At 37.3% G+C, this 16,258-nt stretch overlaps 1 non-coding gene across 1 annotated transcript; it reads right to left on the bottom strand.

Moving 5' to 3' along the window:
* Nucleotides 1-15,817: 15,817 nt before the first annotated feature.
* LOC148573410 (small nucleolar RNA R71) lies at nucleotides 15,818-15,925 on the bottom strand. The gene has a single exon (XR_015905549.1). It is a non-coding gene; the product is annotated as a small nucleolar RNA R71 (small nucleolar RNA).
* Between the last annotated feature and the right edge of the window lie 333 nt (nucleotides 15,926-16,258).

Here is a 16,258-nt window from a genome sequence, read left to right as displayed (position 1 = left end):
TATTTTTAATTACATATTCTTAGTTCTTTCTTGATCTTCAAATTGTTCTTGATAATTTTTCTTATTTGATCTTTAAATTTTTTTGTTTGGTGTCTTTTGTTGTTTTTCTTCTACATTTTTGAATTATTATTGTCCAAAAGTATAAAAATTTTTAAGTTTGGTGTTTTTTGTGTCCTTATTTCCTTAAAAAAATTTAAAATTTGTTCTTGGTGTTCATCTTGATCTTCAAAGTGTTCTTGGTGTTCATCTTGACATTCAAAATTTTCTTGTTTGTTTTCTTTGTTTTGATCTAAAAATTCTAAGTTTGGTGTAATTTTATTATTTTTCTCTTTCCTCATTAAATTCAAAAAAATATCTTTTCTCTTTATTTTAATTAAATTTTCGAAATTTACATAAAAAATTTTTTCAGATTTTTCTTTTAAAATTTTTATCTTATCTTATCTTAGTTTTAAATTTCAAAATTCAAATCTTTTTCAAAAATCATATCTTTTTCAAAATCTTATCTTATCTTATTTCAAATTCAAATTTTAAATTTCAATTAAATTCCAAAATTCAAAATTCAAATTTCAAAATTTAAATTTAAAATTTTAAAAATCAAACCTTTTCAAAATTTATATCTTTTTCAAATCTTTATCTTATATTGTTGACTTTTTCAAAATTCAAAATTCAAAATTTAAAATTTAAATTTCAAATTTCAAATTTCAAATTTCAAAATTTAATTTTCAAATTTAAAATTTAAATTTCAAAACTTTTTAATTTAAAAACTTATCTTCTCTTAAATTCCTTATCCTCTCTTGCCTAACTTATCTTATCTTTTCTTTTATTTATTTTCTTACAAGTATCTTTAATTTTAAGACATATCTTTTTTAAAACTTCCTAACCACTTTCTTTCTCTTCATTTTCGAAAATTACACTCAAAATTTTTCAAATCTTTTTAATTAATTAATTATTTTAGTTTTCAATTTTATTTTATTTCTTTTCTTTTAATTTTCGAAACTTATACCATTTTTCCCATTTACTTTATTTTAGTTTCTTTAATTTCAAATTAGCATTAAATAAATAAAATAAAAACAAAAATATTTTAATTTTTCTTTTATTCTATTTTTATTTTTCAAAACATAATCCTTCTTCCATTACTAGTGCTCTATATCCAGACATAGAGACACACATCTTTTTATTTCTTTGTTAACTGTGTATACAAAAACAAGAGAGGTTCATTATGGACTCAAGTGGAACTGAACAGTCCAGAAGGACTCTGGGGTCATATGCTAACCCCACTACTGCTTCTTATGGGAGTAGTATCTGTATACCCCCCATCAGAGCCAGCAGTTTTGAGCTAAACCCTCAGCTCAATATCATGGTGCAGCAAAATTGCCAGTGTATACTGAGTTTTTGGCACAATTCTTGCAAATTGCTGGCACAGTACGTGATAAGGAAGTAGATCAGGATGTCTACAGATTATTACTGGTTTTTATTTGCTGTAAAAGATCAAGCTAAGAGGTGGCTAAATAACCAACCCACAGCAAGCATAAAAACATGGAAACAGTTATCAGACAAATTCCTGAATCAATATTTTCCTCCAAAAAGGATGACATAGCTAAGGCTGGACATCCAAGGCTTTAAACAAGAGGATAATGAATCTCTTTATAATGCCTGGGAGAGGTACAGAGAGATGCTAAGAAAATGCCCATCTGAAATGTTTTCAGAATGGGTGCAGTTAGACATTTTTTACTATGGGCTTACAGAAAAGGCCCAGATGTCTCTAGACCACTCAGAGAGATCTTAAGTCATAAGAAGGATTGGAGAGAAACTAAAAAAGTTTTCCTCATTGAATAATGCAGTACAGTCATTCTGAAAAGCTTACTAGAGAAGCTTAAAGATCCCAGAAGCTTTATGATACCATGCACATTAGAGGGTGCTTGTACCAAGACAGCTCTATGTGATCTTGGGGCAAGTATCAACCTAATACCTGCATCCACTATCAAAAATCTTGGTTTGACTGATAAAGTTAAACCAACCCGGATATGCCTCCAACTTGCTGATGGCTCCATTAAGATTCCATCAGGCGTAATTGAGGACATGATTGTCAAGGTTGGGCCATTTACCTTTCCCACTGACTTTGTAGTGCTGGAAATGGAGGAGCACAAGAGTGCAACTCTCATTCTAGGAAGACCTTTTCTAGCAACTGGATGAACCCTCATTGACGTCCAAAAAGGGGAGATAACCCTGAGAGTCAATGAGGATGAGTTTAAGTTGAATGTTGTCAAAGTTATGCAGCATCCAGACACATCAAAGGACTGCATGAGCGCTGATATTATTGACTCCCTGGTGGAAGAGGTCAATATGACTGAGAGTCTCGAATCAGAGCTAGAGAACATTTTTAAAGATGTTTCAGCCTGATCTGGAGGAACCAGAGAAAACAGAAGAAGCTCTGAAAACTCCTCAGGAAGAGGAGAAGCCTCCTAAACCCGAGCTCAAACTACTACCACCATCCCTGAAATATACATTTATGGAAGAAGATGACACTTTTTCGGTTATCATAAGCTCTGCTTTAAAGCCACAGGAAGAAAAAGCACTAATTCAGGTGCTAAGAACACACAAGACAGCTCTTGGGTGGTCCATAAGTGATCTCAAGGGCATTAGCCCAGCCGGATACATGCACAAGATCCTATTGGAGGATGATGCTAAGCGAGTGGTTCAACCACAGAGGCGGCTGAATCCAGCCATGAAGGAGGTGGTGCAGAAAGAGGTCACTAAGTTACTAGAGGTTGGGATTATTTATTCTATTTCTGATAGCCCCTGGGTGAGCCTTATCCAAGTTGTCCCCAAGAAGGGAGGTATGAAAGTGGTTCATAATGAAAAGAATGAACTGGTTCCTACAAGAACAGTTACAGGGTGGCGTATGTGTATTGACTATAAAAGGCTCAATACAGCCACCAGAAAGGATCATTTTCTTTTACCATTCATAGACCATATGCTAGAGAGACTGGTAGGCCATGAATACTACTGCTTTTTGGATGGTTATTCAGGTTACAACTAAATTGCAGTAAATCCTCAAGACCAAGAGAAAACAGCATTCACATGTCCATTTGGAGTATTTACCTACAGAAGGATGCCATTTGGTCTGTGCAATGCACCTGCAACCTTTCAGAGGTGCATGCTCTCTATCTTCTCTGATATGGTAGAGAAATTTTTGGAAGTCTTCATGGATGACTTCTCAGTATTTGGAGACTCATTCAGCTCCTGTCTTGACCATCTAGCATTTGTTCTGAAAAGGTGCCAAGAGACTAACCTGGTTTTAAACTGGGAGAAATGTCACTTTATGGTGACTGAAGGAATTGTCCTTGGGCACAAAATTTCAAACAAGGAAATAGAGGTGGATCAAGCTAAGGTAGAAGTAATTGAAAAATTACCACCACCTGCCAATGTTAAGGCAATCAGAAGCTTTCTGGGACATGCAGGATTCTATAGGAGGTTTATAAAGGATTTTTCAAAAATTACAAAACCTCTGAGCAATCTGCTAGCTACTGATACACCATTTGTCTTTGACACAGAGTGTTTGCAGGCGTTTGAGACTCTGAAAGCTAAGCTGGTCACAGCATCAGTCATTTCTGCACCAGACTGGACATTACCATTTGAACTAATATGTGATGCCAGTGACCATGCCATTGGTGCAGTATTGGGACAGAGGCATGACAAGCTTCTACATGTCATTTATTATGCTAGCTGTGTTTTAAATGACGCACAGAGGAATTACACAACCACAGAAAAGGAGTTGCTTGCAGTGGTTTATGCCATTGATAAGTTCAGATCTTATTTAGTAGGATCAAAGGTGATTGTGTACACTGAGCATGATGCTCTAAAATATTTCCTCACAAAGCAGGATTCAAAACCCAGACTCATAAGATGGGTGTTGCTTTTGCAAGAGTTTGATATAGAAATAAGAGACAGAAAAGGGATAGAGAACCAAGTAGCTGATCACTTGTCCCGGATAGAACCAGTAGCAGGAGCGTCCCTCCCTCCTATTGAGATCTCTGAAACCTTTCCGGATGAACAACTCTTTGCCATTCAGGAAATACCATGGTTTGCAGACATTGCAAACTATAAAGCTGTGAGATTCATACCCAAAGTAAGCAGCAAACAAAAAAATTGGTTTCTGATGCAAAGTACTACCTGTGGGATGAACCATATCTCTTTAAGAAATGTGTAAACAGAATAATCCGTAGATGTGTACCTAGAGAAGAGGCACAGAAGATCCTATGACATTGCCATGGATCACAATATGGAGGATATTTCGGAGGTGAGCGAACATCCACAAAGGTTCTCCAATGTGGCTTCTACTGGCCTACTCTCTATAGAGACTCTCGAGAGTTTGTACGTAACTGTGACAATTGCCAGAGAGCTGGTAATCTGCCTCACGGTTATGCCATGCCTCAGCAAGGGATCTTAGAGATTGAGTTATTTGATGTATGGGGTATTGACTTCATGGGGCCTTTTCCACCATCATATTCAAACACTTATATTCTGGTGGCAGTAGACTATGTATCTAAATGGGTAGAGGCAATTGCAACACCCACTAATGATACTAAGACAGTGATGAAGTTCCTCCAGAAGCATATCTTTAACAGGTTCGGTGTCCCTAGGGTACTGATCAGTGATGGAGGCACTCATTTCTGCAATAAACAACTTGACTCTGCTCTGATCCGATATGGAATTAACCACAAAGTGGTAACTCCATATCATCTACAGATAAATGGGCAAGCTGAAGTCTCAAATAGAGAACTAAAACGAATCCTGGAATGGACTGTAAGTACCCGTTGAAGGGATTGGGCAAGAAGTCTGGATGATGCTCTGTGGGCATACAGAACCGCATTCAAGACTCCTATAGGGACTTCTCCATACCAGCTTGTGTATGGAAAAGCCTGTCATCTGCCACTGGAACTGGAACACAAGGCCTATGGGGCAACCAGGTTCCTAAACCTTGATGCTAAGGTAGATGGAGAGAAAAGATTACTCCAGTTGAATGAGCTGGAGGAGTTTAGACTTAATGCTTTCGAAAATGCTAAAATTTACAAGGAGAAAGCAAAAAGGTGGCATGACAGAAAGCTGTCATCTAGAGTCTTTGAGCCAGGACAGAAGGTTCTGCTGTTTAACTCTAGGCTCAGATTGTTCCCTGGGAAATTGAAATTCCAGTGGAAGGGACCATATGTGATTACAAGTGTGTCATCATATGGATATGTAGAGCTTCAGGATATTGACTCTGACAAAAAATTCATTATTAATGGATAGAGAGTCAAACATTATCTTGAAGGCAATGTTGAGCAAGAGTGCTCAAAACTGAGACTAAATTAAAAGCTCAGTAAAAGTCCAGCTAAAGACAGTAAAGAAGCGCTTATTGGGAGGCAACCCAATCTTATTTATCTATGTTAATTACTTTTTCATTTCATTTTCCATTGTTATTTTATGTTTTCTTTAGGTTGGTGATCATGTGGAGTCATAAAAATAGCTGCAGAATTAAAGCAGAATCAAAAACAGCATAAAAAATAGCACACCCTGGAGGACAGGCTTACTGGCATTTAAACGCTAGTAAGGATAGCAGAATGGGCGTTTAACGCCCATGCAGGCAGCATTTTGGGCATTCAGAAAAATGCCCAGTAAAGAAGGATTCCCAGTGTTTAACGCCAGTCAGGGTATCTGGCTGGGCGTTAAATGCCCAAATAGGCAGTCAAGTGGGCGTTAAACGCCAGAATGGATAGCATTCTGGGCGTTTAACGCCAGGATGACACAAGGGAGGTAATTTTGTTTCCAATTCGATTTTTCTCAATTTTTCATGTTTTAATTTATAATTTTTTGCATCAAACATATTTTAAACGTTCATCTTTCAATTTCTATTTTCAAAAATTAATAATCTTTCCAATTCTTTTTAATTCTTTTTCAATTCTTTTCAATTTCTTCCAAAACATTTTCAAAACTTACATATCTTTTCAAATTCTTTTCAACTCTTTTTAAATTTTTTTGTATACAGTAATAAGTTTTCAAAATTAATTGCATCATTCTTCTTCTACTCCCTTCTATCTTATTTTGCTCGAGGACGAGCAAACCTTTTAAGTTTGGTGTGGAAAAAGCTTTGATTTTTGTTTTTCCATAACTATTAATGACACCTAAGGCCGGAAAAACTTCTAGAAAGAGGAAAGGGAAGGCAGTTGCTTCTAACTCCGAGTCATGGGAGATGGAGAGATTCATCTCAAAAGCCCACCACTAGAAAGAGGATGAAGCAAACAAGAGAGCCACTCATGGACCTCAAAAAGAGCCATGAGGGAAGAGCAACAAAGGTAAGGAAGAGATATTGAGAAGCTCAAGCACTCCATAGGATCTTCAAGAGGAAGAAGAAGCCATCATCACTAAGGTGGACCCGTTCTTTAATCTCCTTGTTTATTTTCTTTTCTGTTTTTAGTTTTTATGCTTTATGTTTTGACTATATTTGTGTCTTCATTATATGATCATTAGTGTTCAGTATCTATGTCTTAAAGCTATGAATGTTCCATGAATCCTTCACCTTTCTTAAATAAATTTTTTTTTTGAAAAAGAAAAAGAAGTACATGAATTTCGAATTCTATCTTGAAAATAGTTTAATTATTTTGATGTGGTGGCAATACTTTTTATTTTCTGAATGAATGTTTGAATAGAGCATATTTTTTATAGTGAAGTTTATGAATGTTAAAATTGTTGGCTCTTGAAAGAATAATGAAAAAAGAGAAATGTTATTGATAATCTAAAAAATCATAAAATTGATTCTTGAAGCAAGAAAAAGCAGTGAAAAACACAAAGCTTACGAAAAAAAAAGGTGAAAAATAAAGAAAAAAAAGCAAGCAGAAAAAGCCAATAACCCTTTAAACTAAAAGGCAAGGGTAAAAAGGATCCAAGACTTTGAGCATTAACGGATAGGAGGGCCCAAAGGAATAAAATCCTGGCCTAAGCGGCTAAATCAAGCTGTCCCTAACCATGTGCTTGTGGCGTGAAGGTGTCAAGTGGAAAGCTTGAGACTGAGCAGTTAACGTCGTGATCCCAAGCAAAAGAGTGTGCTTAAGAACTCTGGGCACCTCTAACTGGGGAGTCTAGCAAAGCTGAGTCACAATCTGAAAAGGTTCACCTAGTTATGTGTCTGTGGCATTCATGTATCCGGTGGTAATACTGGAAAACAAAACGCTTAGGGTCACGGCCAAGACTCATAAAGTAGCTGTGTTCAAGAATCAACATACTGAACTAGGAGAACCAATAACACTATCTGAATTCTGAGTTCCTATGGACGCCAATCATTCTGAACTTCAAAGGATAAAGTGAGATGCCAAAACTGTTCAGAAGCAAAAAGCTACTAGTCCCGCTCATCTAATTGGAACGAAGCTTCATTGATATTTTGAAATTTATTATATTTTCTCTTCTTTTTATCCTATTTTGTTTTTAGTTGCTCGGGGACAAGCAACAATTTAAGTTTGGTGTTGTGATGAGCGGATAATTTATACCCTTTTTTGCATTATTTTTAGGTAGTTTTTAGTATGTTTTAGTTACTTTTTATTATATTTTTATTAGTTTTTATGCAAAAATCACATTTCTGGACTTTACTATGAGTTTGTGTATTTTTCTGTAATTTCAGGTATATTCTGGATAAAATTGAGAGACCTGAGCAAAAATCTGAATCAGAGGCTAAGAAAGGACTGCAGATGCTGTTGGATTCTGACCCTTCTGCACTCGAAGTGAATTTTCTGGAGCTACAGAAGTCTAATTGGTGCGATCTCAATTGCGTTGGAAAGTAGACATCTTGAGCTTTCCAGAAATATATAATAGTCCATACATTGCCCGAGATTTGATGGCCCAAACTGGCGTTAAACGCCAGCCAGAGACCCTTTTCTGGCGTAAAACGCCAAAACTGGCACCGAAACTGGAGTTAAATGCCCAATCTAGCACCCAAGCTAGCGTTTAACTCCAAGAATGGCCTATGCACGTGAAAGCTTCAATGCTCAGCCCAGGCACACACCAAGTGGGCCCCAGAAGTAGATTTCTGCACTATCTGTACTTAGTTACTCATTTTCTGTAAACCTAAGTTACTAGTTTAGTATAAAAACTACTTTTAGAGATTTATTTTGTAACTCATGACATTTTATATCTCATATTGTATTTTCTACGGCATGAGTCTCTAAAGCTCATAGGTGGGGGTAAGGAGCTCTGCTGTGTCTCAATGGATTAATGCAATTACTATTGTTTTCTATTCAATCACGCTTGATTCTGTTCTAAGATACTCACTCGTACTTCAACATAGAGAATATGATGATCCGTGACACTCATCATCATTCTCAAACTTATGAACGCGTGCTTGATAACCACTCCCGTTCTACCTGAGCTCAACGTAGTCATTGGGCGACAGCTTGAGTGCATATCTCTTGGGTCTCTAATCCACGGACCGAGTCCGTGGGATTAGAACCTTCATGGTAGAGGCTAGAACCAATTGGCAGCGTTCCTGAGATCCAAAAAGTCTAAACCTTGTCTGTGGTATTCCGAGTAGGATCTGGAACGGGATGACTGTGACGAGCTTCAAACTCATGAATGTTGGGCACAGTGACAGTGTGCAAAAGGATAGAGAGATCCTATTCTAACACAAGTGAGAACCGACAGATGATTAGCCGTGCGGTAGCTGTACCTGGTATTTTTCATCCGAGACGAGAGATCCGACAGTTGATTAGCCGTACAGAAACCGTTCCTGGTATTTTTCATCCGAGAGGATGGATGGTAGCCATTGGCAACGGTGATCCACCAACATACAGCTTGTCATTGAAGGAAGCCATGCGTGTTTGGAGAAGAAGACAGTAGGAAAGCAGAGATTCAGATGACAGATCATCTTCGAAACCTCAACCTGTTCCTCATTACTGGATCACAAGTACCATTTATTTCATGTTATTTACTTTTCATAAACAAAATCATTTTTATCATTAATCTCCTGACTAAGAATTACAAGATAACCATAGCTTGCTTCAAGCCAACAATCTCCGTGGGATCGACCCTTACTCACGTAAGGTATTACTTGGACGACCCAGTGCACTTGCTGGTTAGTTGTGCGGAGTTGTGAAAAGTGTAATCACAATTTTGTGCACCAAAGAGCTATTGGCTTTTTCTTTTTCTCTCTTACTCTTGCCTTTGGTTTAAAGAGCTATTGGCTTTTTTTCTTTTCTCTCTTTTTCTCTCTCTTTTTTTTTCGCAATTCCTCTCTCTTTTTTTTCTTTTCTTTTTGCTGCTTTTTCTTGCTTCAAAAATGAATAATTGGATTTTTCAGATTACCAATAATACTTCTCTTTTTTCATCATTCTTTCAAGAACTAACACACTTTACTCCAACATCAAATATGCACTGTTGATTCATGTATTCAGAAAATAAAAGTAATGCCACCACATCAAATAATTGGACTATTCTTATTATATAACTCGAGTTCATGAATCTTACTTCTCTTTTTCAAATAATTTTTTTCTTTTAAGTATGGTGAGAGATGCATGGAATATTTCATAGCTTAAGACAAAACAAAGGATGATCATGCACTTAGAAACAGGAAACAGACAATGAAATACAATGGAAAATAGAAAAATAACATAAGCAAAGGGGGATATGGAACGTGACCATCTTAGTAACGATGGCTACTACTTCCTCTAGAGAATCCAATGGAGCTCTTGATTTCTTCTATGTCACATCCCTGTCTCTGTTGCTCCTCCCTCATAGCTCGTTGATCTTCTCTTATTTCATGGAGGATGGTAGAATGCTCATGGTGTTCCATCCTCAGCTGATCCATGTTGGAGCTTAATTCTCCTGGAGAAGTATTCAGTTGATCCCAATATCTTTGGAGAGGAAAATGCATCCCTTGAAACATCTCAGAGATTTCTTGTTGAGGCAGCTCCACATGCTCTTGTTGTGATTCATGTGACGGCTCTCTAACATGCTCCATCCTTCTTTTAGTGATGGGCTTGTCCTCCTCAATGGGGATGTCTCCTTCTATGACAATTCCAGCTGAATTACATAAGTGACATATGAGGTGAGGGAAGCAGAGGCAAGTGCCTTTTCCTTCCTCTTCCTTGAAGTTTCACCAGTCTTTGGTGCCATACTTAGGAGTAGTAGAAGTCAAAAAGCAAAGCTTTTGCAATACTAAACTTAAGAGTTTTGCTCATCCTTGAGAAAATATGAACAATTGGGAAGAAGAGAGTAGAAAAAGAAGAAAAAGGTAGAGATAGAGGGAGGGAAGGGAACGAGTGAATGATAGGTGGGGTAGGTGTAGAATTTGTGGGCTCCACTGACTGAGAGCATCTCAAATTTCGAGATCCTTGGCCTCTGTTAGGCGTTGAACGCCCAAGGTACTCCCTGTGTGGCATTCAATGCCAAATCTCTGTCCCTTGGTAGGCGTTAAACGCCAGATTCTTTGTCCATTATGGGCGTTGAATGCCCAGGGTGCCCCCTCCCTGGCATTCAACGCCGGGTCTCTGCTCTCTTTTAAGTGTTGGACACCCAGGGTACCCCCTGAGTGGCGTTCAATGCCTCCTTGCTCTTTCTTGATGGGCGTTGGACGCCCATGAAGCTCCCTGTGTGGCGTTCAATGCCAGCAAAGGGTCTTCCTAGGGAGTTATATTCTTCATATTTCAATACCTTTGTCTCTGTTCTAAGTACTGCACATGATCACAAACATTAAAAAGCAAGTGAAAATTCCGAAAATAAACTAAAGTAGACTTAACTAAAAATAAATAGAAGAAATAAGAACAGAAATACTCTACTCATGGTTGGGTTGCTTCCCAATAAGCACTTCTTTAATGTCATTAGTTTGACACTTGTTGTTGACTTTCTTCCTCTTCTTCCAGTTGGTTAACATAGAGGACTCCAAGGGGAAAGAGGAGAAGATTAGTGCTCTTAGAATTGAATTCCTCCTAACAAGCTTTCTTGTTTTATTGTCATCAACTTGATTCTCCTTGCTTGTTAGGGTAGGGTTGTATTATTTCTCCATCCCCTATGCATCTTCCTCTTGGGACCTTCCTCCTTGGTGGGTGGTGACTGCCCAACACCAAACTTAAGTTTGATGTCTGGAAAAACTATATGAGTTTTTACCAAGGGAGGAGGTTTCAATACTGTACTTTGCATGAAGTACCTCTTTTATCAGAGGGTAGTGGAGGTTTAAGGACCTTGAAAACTATGTAATCCTTTTGTAACCTCAGCACCAATTCTCCTTTCTCAGCATCAGAGAGGTTTCTTCCAGTAGAGAGAGACCATTGCTCCAAAATCTCAGCAAAAGGAATATTGAATTACAGCTTCTCATAGCCTTCCAAGGATTGTGAGCAGTGCTCATCCTTGGTCTCCTTTTGGGGCATCTGAGGGTGTGGTACTTCAGGCTTTCTTCCCATAAGAGGGATGTGCAATAATATGCTTCCAGCCTCTTCTTGATTTAGTTCCTCAACAGTGTGTACCACCTTAGGCTCAGCCTCCTTAGTCCTAATCAGGGCCTTGCACTCTTCCCTTGGATTTACCTCTGTGTCTCTGAGAAAAGTGTTAGTGTGTCTCTGTAGTTTTTTAGGAAGGTTCCTGATGAGCGGATAATTTATACGCTTTCTGGCATTGTTTTTAGTAGGATTCAGCTACTTTTAGGGATGTTTTCATTAGTTTTTATGTTAAATTCACATTTCTGGACTTTACTATGAGTTTGTGTGTTTTTCTGTGATTTCAGGTATTTTCTGGCTGAAATTGAGGAACTTGAGCAGAAATCAGATTCAGAGGTTGAAAAAGGACTGCTGATGCTGTTGGATTCTGACCTCCCTGCACTCAAAGTGGATTTTCTGGAGCTACAGCACTCAAAATGGCTCGCTTCCAATTGCTTTGGAAAGTAGACATCCAGGGCTTTCCAGCAATATATAATAGTCTATACTTTGGCCAAGAATAGATGACGTAAACTGGCGTTCAACGCCAGCCTTCTGCCCAAATCTGGCGTCCAGCGCCAGAAAAGGATCCAAAACCAGAGTTGAACGCCCAAACTGGCACAAATACTGGCGTTCAACTCCACAAATGGCCTCTGTACGTGCAACACTTAAGCTCAGCCCAAACACACACCAAGTGGGCCCCGGAAGTGGATTTATACATCAAATACTTACTCATGTAAACCCTAGTAGCTAGTTTATTATAAATAGGACCTCTTACTATTGTATTAGACATCCTGGATTGTATTTTGATCCTGTGATCACGTTTTGGGGGCTGGCCATCTCGGCCATGCCTGGACCTTCACTTATGTATTTTCATACGGTAGAGTTTCTACACTCCATAGATTAAGGTGTGGAGCTCTGCTGTTCCTCAAAGATTAATGCAAAGTACTACTGTTTTCTATTCAATTCATCTTATTTCACTTCTAAGATATTCATTCGCACTTCAACCTGAATGTGATGAACGTGACAATCATCATCATTCCCTATGAACGCGTGCCTGACAACCACTTCCGTTCTACCTTCGACTGAATGAGTATCTCTTAGATCTCCTAACCAGAATCTTCGTGGCGTACGCTAGAATGATGGCGGCATTCAAGAGAATCCGGAAAGTCTAAACCTTGTCTGTGGTATTCCGAGTAGGATTCAATGATTGAATGACTGTGACGAGCTCCTAACTCGCGATTGCAGGGCGTTAGTGACAGACGCAAAAGGATAGTAAATCCTATTCCAGCATGATCGAGAACCGACAGATGAATAGCCGTGCCGTGACAGGGTGCGTGAGCATATTATTCACTGAGAGGATAAGATGAAGCCATTGGCAAGGGTGATGCCTCCAGACGATTAGCCGTGCCGTGACAGGGCATTGGATCATTTTCTCGAGAGATGACCGAAAGTAGCCATTGACAGTGGTGATGTATCACATAAAGCCAGCCATGGAAAGGAGTAAGACTGATTGGATGAAGATAGCAGGAAAGCAGAGGTTCAGAGGAACGAAAAGCATCTCCATTCGCTTATCTGAAATTTCTACCAATGAATTACATAAGTATCTCTATCCCTATTTTATTATATAATATTCGAAAACACCATTATCACTTTATATCTGCCTGACTGAGATTTACAAGGTGACCATAGCTTGCTTCATACCAACAATCTCCGTGGGATTCGACCCTTACTCACGTAAGGTATTACTTGGACGACCCAGTGCACTTGCTGGTTAGTTGTATCGAAGTTGTGACAATTATGAATTAAGATCAAAGCACCAAGCTTTGGAGCCATTACCAGGATTTGTTCGAGCCTGGAGATCACAATTTCGTGCACCAAGTTTTTGGCGCCGTTGCCGGGGAATTAATTGTTCCTGTTTGGCGCCAAGAATCGTCTGAGATCCCAATCCCGGCAACAACACCAAGTTTTTGGCGCCGTTGCCGGGGATTGTTTGAGTTTGGACAACTGACGGTTCATCTTGTTGCTCAGATTAGGTAATTTTCTTTTTGTTTTCTTTTCAAAAATTTTTCAAAAATATTTTCAAAAATCTCTCATCTGTTTTCGAAAAAAAAAAATGTTTTCAAAAATTTGATTCAAAATTTTTAAGAATGAATTCTAGTGTTTCATGAAGCATGTGAAGCCTGGCTGGCTGTAAAGCCATGTCTATTCCTTTGGGAATGAGTATGTCAGGCATGTCATATCTAAATTACATGCTGAAGCTTGGCTGGCCATTGGCCATGTCTAGTGTTTTGGACCGGAGCTTTCATTGAAAGCTTGGCTGGCTAGTGAGCCATGTCTAATTCCTGGACTGAAGCTTTAGACTAAGAATGCAAGATTCCTGGAATTCATATTAAAAATTTTGGAATCCTTATTTTCCTTTTTCAATCAATTTTCGAAAATTCAAAAAAAAAAAATAGAAAATCATAAAAATCAAAAATATTTTTGTGTTTCTTGTTTACGTCTTGAGTCATATCATAAGTTTGGTATCACTTGCATATGCATCTTGCATTTTTTTCGAAAATATCATGCATTCATAGTGTTCTTCATGATCTTCAAGTTGTTCTTGGTAAGTCTTCTTGTTTGATCTTGATGATTTTTTGTTTTGTTTCTTTTCATGTTTATCATATGCATTCTTGAATTCTTAGTGCGTAAGCATTAAAGAATTCTAAGTTTGGTGTCTTGCATGTTTTCTTTGCATTAAAAATTTTTCAAAATTGTGTCTATGATGTTCATCTTGACATTCATAGTGTTCTTGGTGTTAATCTTGACATTCATAGCATTCTTGCATGCATTCATTGTTTTGATCTAAAAATTTCATGCATTGCATAATTTTCATGTTTTTCATAAAAATTTCAAAAATAAAAAAAATATCTTTCCCTTTTTCTCTCATCAAATTCGAAAATTTGAGTTGACTTTTTCAAAAATTTTTAAAATCAAGTTGTTTCTTATGAGTCAAATCAAATTTTCAATTTGAAAATCTTATCTTTTTCAAAATCTTTTTCAAAAATCAAATCTTTTTCAAAATTCTTGGTTATTTTCGAAAATTCCAAAAATAATTTTTCAAAAATCTTTTTCTTATTTTATATCATAATTTTCGAAAATAACATAACCAATTAATGTTTTGATTCAAAAATTTGAAGTTTGTTACTTACTTGTTAAGAAAGATTCAAACTTTGAGTTCTAGAATCATATCTTGTGATTTCTTGTGAATCAAGTCATTAATTGTGAATTTAAAAATCAAATCTTTTTTTCAAAACTAATTTCTATCATATCTTTTCAAAAATATCTTCTTATCTTATCTTTTTCAAAAAAAAAATATCTTTTCAAAATATCTTTCCTAACCTCCTAACTACTTATCTTTTCAAAATTAGTTTTCAAAATTTGTTTCAACTAACTAACTAACTTTTTGTTTGTTTCTTAACTTTTTCAAAACCACCTAACTAATTCTCCCTTTCTAATTTTCGAAAATATCTCCCCCTTTTTCAAAAATTTCTTTTTAATTAACTAATTATTTTTATTTTTATTTTTGATTTCAAAAAATTTTCGAAAAAAACTAAATATTTTTCAAAAACTATTTTCAAAAATCACTAACTCCTTTTCAAAAATAATTTTCGAAAATTCCCTCCCTCTCTCTCATCCTATTCTATTTATTCATTCATTAACTAACATCTCTTCCTCACATCATCACCAAATTCGAACCCCCTCTTCTATCTGTGTTCGAATTTCTTCTTCTTTTCTTCTACTAACAATAAGGATCCTCTTTACTGTGACATAGAGGATTCCTCTTCTTTTCTTTTTCTCTCCTCTTTCTTATGAGCAGGGACAGAGAAAAAGGCATTCTTGTTGAAGCTGATCCAGAACCTGAAAGGACTCTGAAGAGAAAAATAAGAGAAGCTAAATTACAATAATCCAGAGACAACTTGATTGAAAATTTCGAACAAGTAAAGGAGATGGCAGCCGAACCCAACAACAATGCAAGGAGAATGCTTGGTGACTTTACTGCACCAAATTCCAATTTACATGGAAGAAGCATCTCCATTCCTGCCATTGGAGCAAACAACTTTGAGCTGAAACCTCAATTAGTTTCTCTGATGCAGCAGAACTGCAAGTTTCATGGACTTCCATCTGAAGATCCTTTTCAGTTCTTAACTGAATTCTTGCAGATATGTGATACTGTTAAGACTAATGGAGTAGATCCTGAAGTCTACAGGCTCATGCTTTTCCCTTTTGCTGTAAGAGACAGAGCTAGATTATGGTTGGATTCTCAACCCAAAGACAGCCTGAACTCTTGGGATAAGCTGGTCACGTCTTTCTTAGCCAAGTACTTTCCTCCTCAAAAGTTGAGCAAGCTTAGAGCTGATGTTCAAACCTTCAGACAGAAAGAAGGTGAATCCCTCTATGAAGCTTGGGAAAGATACAAACAATTGACCAAAAAGTGTCCTTCTGACATGCTTTCAGAATAGACCATCCTGGATATATTCTATGATGGTTTATCTGAGTTATCAAAGATGTCATTGGATACCTCTGCAGGTGGATCCATTCACCTAAAGAAAACGCCTGCAGAAGCTCAAGAACTCATTGACATGGTTGCTAATAACCAGTTCATGTACACTTCTGAAAGGAATCCTGTGAGTAATGGGACGCCTATGAAGAAGGGAGTTCTTGAGGTTGATACTCTGAATGCCATATTGGCTCAGAACAAAATATTGACTCAGCAAGTCAATATGATTTCTCAGAGTCTGCATGGAATGCAAGCTGCATCCAACAGTACTCAAGAGGCATCTTCT

Source organism: Arachis ipaensis, chromosome B2 (assembly GCF_059453495.1).
Source record: "Arachis ipaensis isolate K30076 ecotype BB chromosome B2, ASM5945349v1, whole genome shotgun sequence".
NCBI classification, from domain to species: Eukaryota; Viridiplantae; Streptophyta; class Magnoliopsida; order Fabales; family Fabaceae; genus Arachis; species Arachis ipaensis.
This window is presented reverse-complemented; position numbering and strand designations above follow the sequence as displayed.